This window comes from Rhinolophus sinicus, linkage group LG02, assembly GCF_036562045.2.
Source record: "Rhinolophus sinicus isolate RSC01 linkage group LG02, ASM3656204v1, whole genome shotgun sequence".
Lineage (NCBI taxonomy): Eukaryota > Metazoa > Chordata > Mammalia > Chiroptera > Rhinolophidae > Rhinolophus > Rhinolophus sinicus.
Window position 1 is genome coordinate 112023421 of NC_133752.1, and position 16378 is coordinate 112039798.

The following is a 16378-nucleotide window of genomic DNA, read 5'->3' on the forward strand; positions in this document are numbered from 1 at the left end:
TTTAATGACTAAGAATAAAGCATACTTCATTCTGGAACAATGGCCCATTTCCTACCCACTCACCCTAAAGTGAAGTTGTGCAAGTTGGCAAGACCCCACTAAGTTCACAAGATGCCTAATCAGCATTCCAACTACCTCATCTAAAATAGGAACAGACAACCCAGAATTATTAGTTACTTAAGGAAAATCTCCAGCTTGTGGGGAGGGGGTGAAGATAAACACAGTGTGACCATAGAGGAAACAAACTTCAGAGAACTTAAACAAAACTAATTAGTATGCTCATACATGTTTACTACAGCTATGAAGCAAGAATAGTATACTCAGATGAAGTAAGAATCCAAAAATAAAAAGTCTTGAAATTAGAAATAAGAAATTGCCAAAATTATAAATTTACCTGAAGTATTAAAAGATAAAATCAATGAAATTTTAAAGAAAATAGAAGAAATATGCAATTTCAATTTATTTTAATATTAAATTTATATATTTATTATATATTAACATACACAGTACATTAAATTCATTTTAAAGAAAATAGAAAAAATATGAAATTGCAAGAGAAAATTTAAGAGAAATAGTCAACACAACAGGACTGATACTACAAAAGAAAGAGAAAACAAAGCAAACAAATGACAGAAAATCACCCCAAAAATAATGTAAGAAAACTTCCCAGAGCTGAAAACATCCACTTGTGCAGAGCAAAAACAAAGAAAAAACAACCTTGTGAAATATTATAACTAAAGATTAAGAGACAATCCTAAATTTCCAAAGAGGAAAAAAAAAGCAACCCGTGAAAGATCAAGAATCAAGCTGGAATTAGAAATCTTATCAGCAACGCTAGATATGAGAAGATAACAAAAAAAGACTTTAAAGTTTCTGAGGGAAATATTTCTTCAACTTCAAATTCTTAGGGAAAAAAATTTTTTTAACTCTATTCCTGCTGAATTATCATTAAGTAAAAGAGCAGAACAAAAACATTTTCAGATATGCAGGGACTCATGAACTCCCACATAACCCTTTTTAAAAAGATTTACTTGGGGGCGACCGGATGGTTAGAGCGCCAGCTCTCAACAAGGTTGCAAGTTCAATTCCCACATGGGATGGTGGGCTGTGCCCCCTGCAACTAAAGATTAAAACCAGCAACTGGACTTGGAGCTGAGCTGCGCCCTCCACAACTAGATTGAAGGACAATGTCTTGGAGCTGATGGGCCTTGGAGAAACACACTGTCCCTCAATATTCCCCAATAAAATTAATTTTTTTAAAAAGATTTACTTGAAGATGTGATTAAGCAAAATGTAAAAAATAGTGTATCTGACAACATCATATCCAGGAATCACAGCATCAAATTCAGGAAATACCAAGTCCTAGGCTAGATTGGAATGGAAGGATAGTTCTGGGAGAGAAATCTGAAAAAGAAGAATATGACTGAAGAATTGATTACTATGATAGACAGCTTAGAGAATGGTGTTTTCTGATATTCAGCTTTTATTTATTTATTTATTTATTTATTTATTTATTTATTTATTTATTTTTAAAGATTTTATTGGGGAAGGGGAACAGGACTTTATTGGGGAACAGTGTGTACTTCCAGGACTTTTTCCAAGTCTAGTTGTTGTCCTTTCAATGATAGTTGTGGAGGGTGCAGCTCAGCTCCAGGTCCAGTTGCCGTTGCTAGTTGCAGGGGGCGCAGCCCCACCATCCCTTGCGGGAGTCGAACTTGCAACCTTGTGGTTGAGAGGACACTCCAACCAGCTGAGCCATCCAGGAGCTCAGCGGCAGCTCAGCTCAAGGTGCCGTGTGCAATCTTAGTTATAGGGGGAGCAGCCCACCATCCCTTAGTGAGATTCGAGGAGTCGAATCGACAACCTTGTGGTTGAGAGCCCACTGGCTCATGTGGGAATCCAACCGGCAGCCTTCGACATTAGAAGCACGGAGCTCCAACCATCGGAGGCACCGGGCTGGCCCCTTGTATTCAGCTTTTAGATCCAACCTATTAATAAATTATAATCTTCCTATAACTAAGGCATAGTTTATAAATTATACCAGTGTTGACTATGTAACCTAACTCCTAAACACTAAGTCCATATTCTTCTCTTCACCTCCCACTCCCCCAGTCCCCACCCCTGGAAACTACCCTTCTACTTTCTGTTTCTAGGAATTTGAGAAGACGAAAAAATTTCGGAGATGACTGCAGTGATGACTGCAGATCAATGTGGATATACTTACTGCCATACAATTGTACACGTAAAAATGGTTAGGATGGTAAATTTCATGTTATATATATTTATCACAATAAAAAAATTTATTTTGTACTTCAAGGACCTTTTGGACTGAATTGTGTTCCTTCAAAATTCCATGCTGTTTCCCGAAGGACAGGTTCCGTAAGCTTCCAGGCTGTGAATACATGGAGGTGTAGGAAAAGTGTGCGCCTGGAGAGGGCATGGAAGCTCCACGCCCTTTTTCCATACTTTGCCCTGTGCATCTCTTCCATCTGGCTTTCCTGAGTTATGTCCTTTTATAATAAACTAGTAATCTAATAAGCAAAATGTTTCTCTGAGTTCTGTGAGTTGCTCTAGCAAAGTAATTGAACCCAAGGAGGGAGTCATGGGAACTTCTGATTTACAGCCAGTGAATCAGAAGAGTTGGAGGGGATCATTGAGCCTCCTATTAGTCGCCAGGTGGTCAGAAGCACTGGTAACAACCTGTGCTTTGGACTGGCATCTGAAGGGGAGTGGGCGGAGTGCAGTGTTATGGGACAGAGCCCTTAGCTGTGGCATCTGATGCTATCTTCGGACAGATAGTGCCAGAATTGAGTTGAATTTGGGACACCCAGCTGGCGTCTGGAAAAATGTTCTTTGGTGGTGTGAGAAAACCCATTCCCCTCCCCACTCGTAGGTATATACCCAAGAGAATTTTAAACATAGGTACACACACACACACACACACACACATAAATAACCCACAAAAATGTATATATGAAAGTTATGGCAGTGGAAACTAAATCATGAATAAGTTACCCCAAAATTCACAATTTTTAATAAATCGCTAGCTTACAAGAAAATAAAGGAATTTTCCTCAAAGACTTTGGCTTATAAACAACAAATATCTATTTCTCACTTAGTTGGAAATTGACAGCTGGAGGGAGAGGCAGTCAGCTGCTGTGGCTGTGCTCTAGGTACAAGTCAAATTCAAATTAGTTCCACCACATGTCTGGTATTCAAGGACCCAATCTAAAGGAGCAGTAGCCACATAGGTTATATTTTCCTTATGGTGGAAGGCAAGCACACAAGAGGAGGAAACAGTAAATAAAGGACAGAAATAAGCCACAGGAACTCATTTGAAGCCTCTGCTGAGATATGTCATATGTCCTGCATGCCCACATTGCATTAATCAAAGCAAGTCACATGTCCAGGTCCATCATAAGGGTGTGGGGACGTATACTCTTCTCATAGAGTAAAGGAGGGAAGGAAAAAACATGCCCTTACCTTTAAGAAAGCTTTCTAAAAATTGCACACACCATGTCTGCTTATATACCACAGTACAAGCTTAGTACAGGATCATTCCTTGCTCAAGGGCAACTTGGAAATACAGCCTTTACTGAGCACATGTGCCCAGTTAAAATTAGTAAGTTCTGTTATTCAAATAATGCAGCACAGAGAGATGGGAAGATGAAAAAAAGACGTGGAGGATAGAAAAGGCAGTTTCCTAATTTAAATTTATTTAAAGTCCCAGAAGGAGAATTGAGAGAATGGAAGTGAGCTTATATATTCATATAATGCGTGAGGACTTTATCCAAACGATAAAAGACAGAACTCCAAAGATCAGGAATCACAAAGACTACTCAGCAAGATAAGTAAAAAGAAATTCAACCTAGATACATTGTAGTAAAATTAAGAACAAAAAAGACATGTCTTTTTTTTTTTTTGACAACACGTTTTAACATCAGTTGTATATTAGTTTCCTAGGACTGTCGTAACAAAGTGCTGCAAACTGGGTGGCTTACAATGTATTGTCTCACAGTCCAAAATCAAGGTGTCCCTAGGGTTGCGCTGCCTCTGCCCCAGCAGAGGAGAATTCTTCTATTTGTCCCCGCAGTTCTTGTCATTCTCTGGCAGCACTTCCTCATCGCTGTCATCATCGCTGTCATCATTGCTGTCATCATCGCATGGCATTCTCAATTTGTGTGTCTTTGTCTCTGTCTCTTTCCCTCTTCTTGTAAGGACACCAGTCATATTGGATTAAGAGCCCACCTTCTCCAATATGACCTCATCTTAGTTTTTATATCTGTAATCACCCTCCTTCAAAATAAAATCACATTCTTAGGTAATGGGGGTTAGGGCTTTAACATATCTTTTTGAAGGGAACAATTCGACTCATAACATCAGACAAACGATCAGCTTACTTACAAAGGAACAGTAATTAGACTGACAGCAGACTTACTAACACACAACAGCCAGAAGACAGTAGAATAATATCTTCAAGTGCCAAGAGCAGATAACCGTCATCTTAGAATTGTGTACCCAGTAACACTATTTTATAAGATTAAGGACAAAATAAAGACTTTTGAAATAAACAAAAGCACAGGGTTTATTACCAGTTATCCTCATTAAAGGAAAATCTAAATGATACTTCAGAAGAGAAATAATCCTAGAAAAAGTTCTGAAAGACAGGAAGATGGTGATCAAAGAATTTAGTAAATATGTGGGGATATCTAAATATACAGTATTTGTTTACAATTCCCAAGAATGGGTTGAAAAAGAAATAATAAGACTGAATTCCCAATAACAAAGAAATTTGGTATTAAAAACTCTTCCACTAAAGCCACAGGGATGTAAAGTCCAGCATAGTACTTTATATAGTCAATAATACTGTAATAAGTATGTGCTGTCAGATGGGCAATAGACTTATTGGAGTGATCACTTTGTGAGGTACATAAATGTCTAATCATGATGTCATTTTGTACACCTGAAACTAATATAATATTCTATGTCAACAGTAATTGAAAAATAAAATTTTTTAATTAAAAAAATAAAAAAACTCTTCCATTAAAGAAAAACCCAGAGGTTACACAGATCTGTTCTACAAAGTATTCAAGGAACAATTCATTTTAAACTTATTCCAACTCTTCCAGAGAATTTACCAAAAAAAAGAGTAAGAGAGAAGATGCTCCCACTCCCACTCATTTAGTGAAGTTAGTAAATATTGATGCCAAAGCCAGACAGGCCAGGGTAAGCACCTTAAATTATAGAGCAATCATACACGTAAAGAAAGGCGCATGACCCACCGGGCAATCGAGCGGATTTCGGCTGCTCACCTGGGCTTCGGAGTTATCGCCGCCAGGGCCTGTCAGTCGCAGGGTATTCAGCAGCTGCGGCACAGCGAGAAGCAGGCCGCGGAGAAGGGGTCCGAGGCCCGCAAGCGAAAGAACCGGAGGCTGAAGCAGGCCAAAGCAGAGGCTCAGGCTGCAACTGGACAGCACCGCCTACGGAGGGAGAAGGAGCTCAAGGCCAGGGAAGCTGTGGCTCTGGGATGGCGCGGCAGGTACAGCATGGAAGTGGGGGAGGTCACCCAAGAGAAGATGACCGTCCTCCAGACCTACTTCCAGCAGAACAGGGATGAAGTCCGGTATAACCGCTTGGCCTTTGTCTGCGACATCCGGCCAAAGATCCATGAAAACTACGGCATAAATGGATGGGGAAGAAGAAAGACGCGCCTGTTCCATGGATTGGCCTTTAGACGCCTCCGTGGAATATGAAGCTTTCGCAAAGCTTGAGTTATATTCTTGTGAAAGGCATTAAATTATTGCTGTTTATTATATTAGGTCCTTTTGCTTTTTGGAGAACAGCAAATCTAGCTTCTTTGTACACACTTAGAGCTTGTCCAAAGATTTCATCTTTTTACTTCATATTTCTTAGAAATTTAAGGGTATATATTGTCTGTTTTCCTATGCCTTTTAGCTCAAGCAACATATGTATATTAATATTGACTTTTTCTTTCTTAGATGTAGTACAAAAACAAACTTTTTAACAAAGAAAGAGATTAAATGGTTTTTTCCCCTAAAGCTTCCTTGAAGGTCAGCAGCTTTATCTATGAAAAAGTAGTAAATAGTTATTTGTAATGTGTGTAAAGCAGCATCCAACCTTAAAATAGTCCTTTCTGGCTAAGCATTAGAACAATGAATACTAGTATAATTGTTTGGGCTGCTTCTAGTATCCCTTAATCTAAATTACTAGATAATAGGATTCAAAACTTGTTACTTGTTATTACTTGGTGTACTGATAATCATTTAAAAGTAAATGACTTTGTCGTGCAAAAAAAGAAAAGAAAGAAAGGTGCAAAATATTAAGTTACTAGCAAACCAAATATAACAATGTATTCAAAAGGTAGTATAATAATATACTAATATTGTAACTGAGTTGGGTTTACCCAGGTCTACAAATGTGATTTAATATTAGAAAATCAATCAATATAATTCACCACATTAACATATTAAATAAAAAGACATATTAATAAATGCACAAAATATGTTTGATACAATTTAATTGCCATTTATGATAAAAATTCTTAGCAAAACAACTACAGAGAAGAATGTTTATAAAGAGTGATCTTTAAAATACCAATAGAAAACATTATCTTTAGTGGAAAAACATTAAAATGCATGAAAACATTCTCTTTAAAATTAGGAACAACTAAGGGTGGCTAGTTAGCTCAGTTGGCTAGAGGGAGGTGCTAATAACACCAAGTTTGCCAGTTCAGTTTCCAGATGGTCCGCTGTGAGCTGCGCCCTCCTTAAAAGAAAAAGAAAAAATCGGCCACATACAAAAATAAATTCAAAATGGCTTAAAGATTTAAATGTAAGATCTGAAACCATAAAATTCCTAGAAGAAAATATAGGAAGAAACTTCACAGACATTACCCGGAGTAAGATTTTTACTGATATATCCCCTCGCGCGAGGGAAGTAAGAGGAAAAATAAACATGTGGGATTACATCAAACTAAAAAGCTTTTTCACAGCAAAGGAAACCATCAATAAAACAAAAAGGGATCCTACTGATTGGGAAAAGATATTTGCCAATGATATATCTGATAAGGGGTTAATATCACAAATTTATAAAAACCTCACTCAACTCAACTCCAAAAACAAACAACCCAATTAAAAAATGGGCAGAGGACATGAAGAGACATTTTTCTAAAAAGGACACACAGATGGCAAACAGACATATGAAGAAATGTTCAACCTCACTAACCATTAGAGAAATGCAAATAAAAACCACAATGAGATACCACCTCACCCCAGTCAGGATGGCTATCATCAATAAATCAACAAACAACAAGTGCTGGCGTGGATGCGGAGAAAAGGGAACGCTGGTGCACTGTTGGTGGAATTGCAGATTGGTGCAGCCACTATGGAAAACAGTTTGGAGATATCTCAAAAATCTGAAAATGGAACTACCTTATGATCCAGCAATCCCACTCCTAGGTATCTATCCGGAGAAATCCAAAACTCCAATTCAAAAATCTTTATGCACTCCTATGTTTATTGCAGCACTATATACAATAGCCAAGACCTGGAAACAACCGAAATGCCCATCAGTAGATGACTGGATTAAGAAACTGTGGTACATTTATACAATGGAGTATTACGCAGCCATAAAGAAGAAAGAAATCTTACCATTTGCAACAACATGGATGGACCTAGAGAACATTATGTTAAGTGAAATAAGTCAGAAAGAGAAAGACAAATACCATATGATCTCACTTATATGTGGAATCTAAAGAAAAGAATAAGTGAATGAACTAATCAGAAACAGTTTTGGAAACATGGAGGAAAAACTGAGGGTTGCTAGATGGGCAGGGGGGTGGGGATAAGGGGAAGGTGAGAGGTTTTGGGAACGTACAGAGGGATAGTGGATGGGGGGAGGGGGGTTCACACAGTGTGAGGGATATAAATGATAAATGTCTAAGTTTTGCTTTGTCTTGTGCACCTGAAACTAATTAATAAAAAAAAAAAAAAAAAAAAAATCGGAACCGCTGTGCACAGCGGGACAGCCATGTGAAGAGGCAGCAAGAGGACATACACCTGCAAGCCAAGGAAAGAGGCCTCAGGGGAAACCAACTCTGTCGACACCTTGGTTTTGGACTTCTAGCCTCCAGAACTACGAGGAAATAAAGTGTTATTGTTCATTCACACATACATACATACTAAACTCAGGAACAAGACAAAACCATTATTGTCCATTTCATTCACATTCTATCATTGTCCTAACAAGCAAATTAATACAGGAAAAGAAATATGGAAGAGACAAAAAGAAAAAGACAAAAATGTTATTATTCACAAATAACGTGATTGTTACCTTTAGGGTTTTCTACATAAAAGAATTGAAAGACTAAACATTAGTCTAAAGAAATAATTTAGTAATGTACCTAGATACAAAATAAATATACAAAAAAAACAAGCATATGCTACACCCTGGTTAGAGAATGTAATCTTAAAAAAGATAACCAGAGAAAAAATATATATAAATGACCCATAAACATATGACAAAAATGCTCTACTTCACTTATGATAAAAGAAATGAAAAATACAATGAAATAGCATCTCTCATCACATTGGCAAAAATTCAAAAGCTTCACAGTACACTGATGGTGAAGCAATAAGGAAAAAGTCACTCTCATACGTTGAGAATATAAAATAGTGCAACTCCTCTAAAGACTTATTAGGCATTACCTAACAAAACTACATATGCATGTACCCTTTGACTCAGCTATCCCTTTTCTAGGGAATTACCCTAAATAGGCACCTCCACAAATATTAAACAACGTATACATACATTCAGGCATCAATTGTAGTGGTAAAATATCGGAAACATAGTTGAATAAACTATGGTGAATATATACAATAAGCAAATGTAGTTGTAAAAAAAGAATGAGGAAGATTTCTATAGACTGATGCAGAGTGACTTATAAAACATATTAAGTGCAAAAGAGTATATAGCATGCGACTTTTTGTGTAAGAAAAAGGAGATATTTGCTTATTTTCTCAAAAAGGAGCACTGGGTGGCTTAAACAACAGAAATTTATTTTCTCAGAATTCTGGAGGTTAGAAATTCCAGATCAAGGTGCCAGAAAATTTGTTTTATGGTGAGGCATCTCTTCCTGGCTGCCTTCTTGCTATGTGTCCTCACATGGCCTTTTCTTTGTGCATGTGTTCTGGTATCTCTTCTACTTAGAAGGACACCAGTCTTACCTGATTAGGCCTTACACTTATGATCTCATTTTACCTTAATTACCTCTTAAAATCCCCGTCTCCAAATACAGTTACATTGGGGGCTAGGGCTTCAGCATTTGAGTTTCGGGGAACACAATTCAGTCCATAAGTTAACTCTCGGGTTAGGGGGAGGGGTGGTGGAATGCATAGGGATACTAATGAGGTTTCTCCAGGCATACCTTTTGTAAAGTTTTCCACTTTTAATCACATAAATGGTTTACACATTTTTTTAAGAATGTAATTTAAAAATACTGAAACAAATAGCCTAATTGTATGAAATTGATATTAGGTTGGTGCAAAAGTAATTGCAGTTTTTACAATTATTTTCAATCTTTTAAACCACAATTACTTTTGAACCAACCTAATACATAACCGCACTGACAAACATTTCATTCAAGTCCCTTTTGAACATAGTATTTGACTATACATCATTAGTAGTATGTAATCTAATGACTATTAAGAAATTTTGAAAGTTACTTAAATTGTTGGTGGTGGCATCAATAGAGTAGTAATTCTGGAACTATTTTGACTAAATAGTTGGAACTAAATGACTGGAACTATTTTGACAATGCATTTGACTAAATGTACTGATGTTATTATGGGAGATAAGAAATTCAAATATGGAATGGGAGAAGGTGAAGAACTTTGTTGTGTTGGATTTGCATTGAAGATATCAGTGCGAACTCATGATTTTCCCCCCTAGTTCTGTCCACTGAAAGAGTCTAGATGCAAATAAATTCTAGTAGCAATGAGCACATCTAGATCGTGGGTTTTTAAGTCCTATTTCCCTCTAAAACAAAATAAAACAAAACAAACAAACAAACAACAAAAACAGAGCTTTTTGGAGAAATTATAGGCTACAGGTCTGGGGAAAATAATAAGCAATCTGTAGGGTAATATTCTAAGTCTATGTGAATGAACTGAATAAAGAACTACAAAAGTGAAAAACTATTTTGACAGTGGAAAGGTCTGGCAGACACCACCTTAACCAAGTGATTCAACTTAGCACCACTAATAATGGAACAAACTGGCATTATATGCATCACGTGGGATGTAGTGGGAAGTGTACATCATCTACTTAGAGTTCTTGACCAAAAAATTGTTTTACCTGAATCTAATCATGAGGAAATATTCAATTAAACCACTATCAAGAACTACAAAGGTCCTGAGGTTTTTACCCTACTTGTAAGGAAATAAATTAGCCTCTCACAGCTTCATGATGCTGGCAAAAGTTACAGGAATCCTTGGTGGGTCAGAGATGGAGGACAATTTCACAAAGCAGTAATCAAAGTATCATTATTTTCTTGGGCAATTCCCCAACAGTATGAAGCAGTTCTCCTCAGTGGTAACTGGCTTGCTCACACACCCTTTCATTATCTGCTTTCTTTCCCTATCTCACTTCTCTACTACTTTACTAGCATTTCCTGGGATCACCTCCCATATAAGCTACAACTCTGTCTGAGTCTGCTTCTGGTAGAATGCCAAACAAGACATATCCGCACGGAAATGTGAGATACACAGTTAGATATGAATCTAGAATTCAGAGGAGAGATTTCTGAGTTATCAGCAAAAGGTGGTATTTGTTCTGGTTGCCTGTTGCAGCAAGGAAGATCACCTTAAAATTCAGTGGCTGAAAACAACCTTTTTTTTTTTTTTTTTTTTAAAGCTCATCGTTTTGTGGATCAGAAATTTTCATCTGTCTTGGCTGGACAATTCTTGTGTTCCACGTGGCATCACTGAGGTCACTCACTCCATGGTATTCAGCTGCCAGATGAGCTTTAATCTGCCCCAGCATTTAAAGCTCTGAGCCAAGATGAGAACACCAAAGGTGGGAATGGGGGTGAAGTCAAAGCACGGAAACTTCCAGTGTTGAGAGATCAATGAGCTGACGGAGTACCAGCAACAATGACTGAGGACTATGTCATATGTTGCTGATAAATCAGTAGGATGAGAACTGAAAATTGACATTGAATTTAATGACGAAAAAAAACATCATTGGGGACCTTGACAAGAGCAGTTTATTCAGGTGGTTGAGTCAAAAGTTTGATTAGAAAGAATGGGATGGGTGGAAATACAAGTTGTGAATATTAGCAATTCTTCAGAGAATTTCTGTTATCAACAGGAGTGGGAAAATTCATCAGGCACTGGTGGGGAAAGTAAGGTCAACATTATGTTCCCATGTACCTTTCTCCTATTCCCAAATTCCATGTGATACCATCCACTTCTGGTCACTTATGGTTTGGGACTTGTGGGTACAGGAGGCATACTGGCTGGCGTAATAATACGTAGTTTGGGATCCTCCTTTATTACCGATTTTATTTGCATAATGGGAAGATAAGTAACTTTGCTTTAAGTATCTCCTAAAGCCTTTTAACCCAAAATTGCAGGGAGGAATATGAAAATGGTTTTTGGTTATTGTATAGACAGATACAGTGTTATCTAATTTTATCCTTTCTATTTGAAGTTTTTTTTACACATGGTACATGTCCATATTGTGTAGGTGAAACAGAATGTGCCACAGTAAGGTTTATAGTTGTAGTTTTATGTCAAATTATATAACCACAAATATCGGAGGGCGGTATAGCGGAGAAGTTCTGAGCAAGGACTTGGGAATGAGACTGCCTAGGCCCCTAAGTTTTACTGCTTAACCTCTCCATGCCTCAGTTTCCTTCACTAAAATTGAGATAATAATAGCAACTGTCTCATACAGTTATTGTAAGGAGTAAACAAGAAAGTACACGTGAAGTGCTTAGACTAGTAAGCACTCACTTAGTGTGTAGTAAACACCTGATGAGGTTGCCTACTATTATTATAGAGCAGTGAATCCGTTAGGAATGCTTTCAGCTGATTTACAGTGGCTTAAATAAAAAGGGCAGGCACCTTGGAGATAGGTGGTTGCTACAATTCATTCATTTCTACAATGCCAGAGCTTGGCCTCTCTTCAATTCCATTGGACTTTCCCTGATGGCTGCATCTCCCCCAATCATCACATTGTCAAACAAAGGCATTCAAAGGCAGAAAGCAGCGGACAAGGAAGGGCAGAGTTTCTCCTCCTGTGCCTTTCTCTTATTAGACAGGAAGCCACCCTCGGTGTCTTGTATTTTGTTTTGTTTGTCAAGATTGTCTTAGTTCGAGAAAGCCCCCTGGCCAAGAAGTGGAGGTTCTGGCAGTCGGAGGTCAGGTGGTCCTACAGGCACTGATGCAGTGCAGTCAAGGGGTATGGGCGAGGCACCAACCTGCTGCTACAGGTGTCCGTGAGGCATCTGAAACCTTACATGTTCAAAAACAAACTTCTGATTTCAACCCCCAGGTCTGCTCTTCCCACAGCCTCCCCATCTCACTAGATGGCAGCTCCATCTTTCCAGTTATTCAGACCAGATGGTGAAGTCCTCCTTCATTCCTCTCTCTTACACCACACGTTCAATTAGTTAATAAATCCTGTCAGATCTACCTTCAGAGTATGTCCAGAATCCAATCACTTTCATCACCCCTGTCCTTGCCACATTGACCAACCCATCATTTCTTGCCTGGATTATTTCAATAGTTTTCTAACTGGTCTCTTTACTTTCTTCCCTCCTTCCCCCATCCTTTTAAAATCTAGATCATATTATGTCACCTAGTTTCTCAAAACCCTCCAACAGCTTCCATTCTCACTCAGAGTAAAATCCAAATTCTTATAACAGACTGTAATTCCTATGAGATTTGATCCTCTCTGACCCTTTGACCTTAGCGGCTACTCTCCTAGCTCATTCGGTTCCAGGTGCACTGAGTTCCTTGCTATTTCTCAACCATGCCAAGCACATTCCTACTTTGAGACCTGCTCCTTCTGATGGGCACAGTCCCCTGCCAGGTAGCTTCAAGGCTTGTTCCCTCACTTCCTCAGGACTCAAATGTCACTGACCTTGAAGCCTTCCCTCATCCTACACAGAACAGCCATCTCTCCATGTACTCCATACCCCTTACTCTGTTTTAATTATCCCCATCTGACATACTATGTATGTATATTTAAATGTGTGTATGTACTATGCCTGTTTGTTTATTTTCTATTTCCCTACTGAAATGTAAGTTTTATGAAGGAAGGGACTCTGTTTTATTCTGTTTTACCCCTAGTGCTTGGAAGATGGTAGGCACTAGGAAAAATATTGCTGAATGAATAAATGAACAAGCAAACAATATTGGACATTCGAGTTGCTTCAAGTTTTGTGTGTACAAAGTTTTGTGCATATTCCTTCTATATTTCATGATGAATTCTTTTGTGTATATTCCCCAAATGAGATTACTGAATAAGAAGGTAAAGATATTTTTTTTGCTTTTGTTTTGTTTTGTTTAATTAAAGTTTTTTGGAGGGACAATTGTTAGTAAAGTTACATAGATTTCAGTTGTAAAATTCTGTATTACATTACCTATAAATCCCATTGTGTGTTCACCACCCAGAGTTAGTTCTCCTTCCATCACCATATGTTTGATCCCCTTTACCCTCATCTACCATCCTCCTCCCCCCTTACCCTCTGGTAACCACTAAACTATTGTCTGTGTCTATGAGTTTATGTTTCTCATTTGTTTGTCTTGCTCTTTTGTTGTTCTTGGTTTATATACCACATATCAGTGAAATCATATGGTTCTCTGCTTTTTCTGTCTGACTTATTTTGCTTAGCATTATAATCTCAAGATCCATCCATGTTGTCACAAATGGTCCTATTTCATCTTTTCTTACCACTGAATAGTATTCCATTGTGTATATATACCACAACTTTATCCATTCATCTATTGAAGGATATTTTGGTTGTTTCCATGTCTTGGCTACCATAAATAAAGCTGCAATGAACATTGGAGCACATATGTCTTTATGTATAAATGTTTTCAGATTTTTTGGGTAGATACCCAGGAGAGGGATTGCTGGGTCATACGGTAATTCTATTCGTAATTTTTTGAGGAACCTCCACACTGCCTTCCATAGCGGCTGCACCAGCCTGCATTCCCACCAACAGTGTATGAGGGTTCCTTTTTCTCCACAGCCTCTCCAACACTTGTTACTATTTGTCTTATTGATGATAGCCATTCTAACTGGTGTGAGGTGATATCTCATTGTGGTTTTTATTTGCATTTCTCTGATGATAAGTGCTGTTGAGCATGTTTTCATATGTCTATTTGCCATTTGTATGTCCTCTTTGGAGAAATGTCTCTTCAGGTCCTCTGCCCATTTTTCAATTGGGTTGTTTGTTTTTCGGTGTTGAGTTGCATGAGTTCCTTGTATATTTTGGATATTAGCCCCTTATCGGAGGCACTGTTTGCAAAAATCTAATCCCATTCACTTGGTTGCCTCTTTATTCTGTCGATGGTTTCTTTTGCTGTGCAGAAGCTTTTAAGTTTGATGTAGTCCCATTCATTTATTTCAGCTTTTAACTTTCCTTGCCTTTGGAGTCAAATTCATACAACGCTTTTTGAACCCAAGATCCATAAGTTTGGTACCTATGTTTTCTTCTATGCAGTTTATTGTTTCAGGTCTTATGCTTAAGTCTTTGATCCATTTTGAATTAATTTTGGTACATGGTGACAGATAGCAGTCCAGTTTCACTCTTTTGCATGTGGCTTTCCAATTCTCCCAGCACCATTTATTGAAGAGGCTGTCTTTTATCCATTGTATGATTTTTGCTTCTTTGTCAAAAATTATCTGTCTATATACCTGTGGTTTTATTTCTGGGTTCTCAATTTTACTGCATTGATCTACATGTCTGTTTTTCTGCCAATACCATGCTGTTTTGATTATTGTTCCCTGTAGTACAAGCTAAAATCAGGGAGTGTGATACCTCCAGCATTGTCCTTTTTTCTCAAGATTGCTTTGGCTATTCAGGGTCTTTTGTGGTTCTAAACAAATCTGATGATTTTTTGTTCTATTTCTTTTAAAAATGCCATTGGGATTTTGATGGGGATTGTGTAAAATCTGTATATTACTTTGGGTAATATGGCTATTTTAACTATGTTGATTCTTCCAATCCTCGAGCATGGAATGTCTTTCCATTTATTTGTGTCTTCTTCAATTTCTTTTAAAAATGTCTTATATTTTTCAGCATATAGGTCTTTCACATCCTTGGTTAAGTTTATTCCTAGGTATTTTATCTTTTTGTTGCAATTGCAAAAGGAATTGTTTTTTGTATTTCTTTTTCTGAGATTTCATTGTTAGTATATAGGAAAGCAATGGACTTTTGTACGTTGATTTTGTAGCCAGCCACTTTACTGTATTCGTTGATTGTTTCTAATAGCTTTTTGGTGGAGTCTTTAGGGTTTTCTATATATAGCATCATGTCATCTGCAAAGAGTGATAATTTAACTTCTTTATTCCCAATTTGGATGCCTTTTATTTCTTTCTCTTGCCTGATTGCTCTGGCAAGGACTTCCAACACTATGTTGAAAAGCAGAGGTGATTGGGGACAGCCCTGTCGTGTTCCTGAACGTAGAGCAAAGCGCTTCAGTTTTTCACCATTAATTATGAGATTGGCTGAGGGCTTGTCATATATGGCCTTTATTATGTTAAGGTATTTTCCTCCTATACCCATTTTATTAAGTGTTTTAATCATAAATGGATGTTGTATCTTGTCAAATGCTTTTTCTGCATCAATTGATATAATCATATGATTTTTGTCCTTTGTTTTGTTTATGTGATGTATCACATTGATGGATTTCCGGATGTTGAACCTTCCTTGTGCCCCTGGGATGAACCTCACTTGGTCGTGATGAATAATCTTTTTAATGCATTGTTGCATTCGATTTGCTAGAATTTTGTTTAGGATTTTTGCATCGGTATTCATCAGAGATATTGGTCTGTAGTTCTCTTTTTTTGTGTTGTCTTTACCATGTTTTGGTATCAGGGTAATGTTGGCCTCATAAAATGAGTTAGGGAGTACTGTCTCTTCTTCAATTTTTTTGAAGAGTTTGAGCAGGATTGGTATTAGATCCTCTTTGAAGGTTTGGTAGAATTCACTAGTGAAGCCATCTGGTTCCGGACTTTTGCTTTTGGGAAAGTTTTGGGTGATTGATTCAATTTCGTTACTGGTGATCGGTCTCTTTATATTTTCCAGTTCTTCATGGTTCTGCCTAGGAAGGCTATATGTTTC

General features: G+C 37.7%; 1 pseudogene; it reads left to right on the forward strand.

Moving 5' to 3' along the window:
- The first annotated feature begins 5273 nt into the window (after nucleotides 1–5273).
- LOC109434392 (V-type proton ATPase subunit G 1) lies at nucleotides 5274–5787 on the forward strand (annotated as a pseudogene).
- The last annotated feature ends 10591 nt before the right edge of the window (nucleotides 5788–16378 follow it).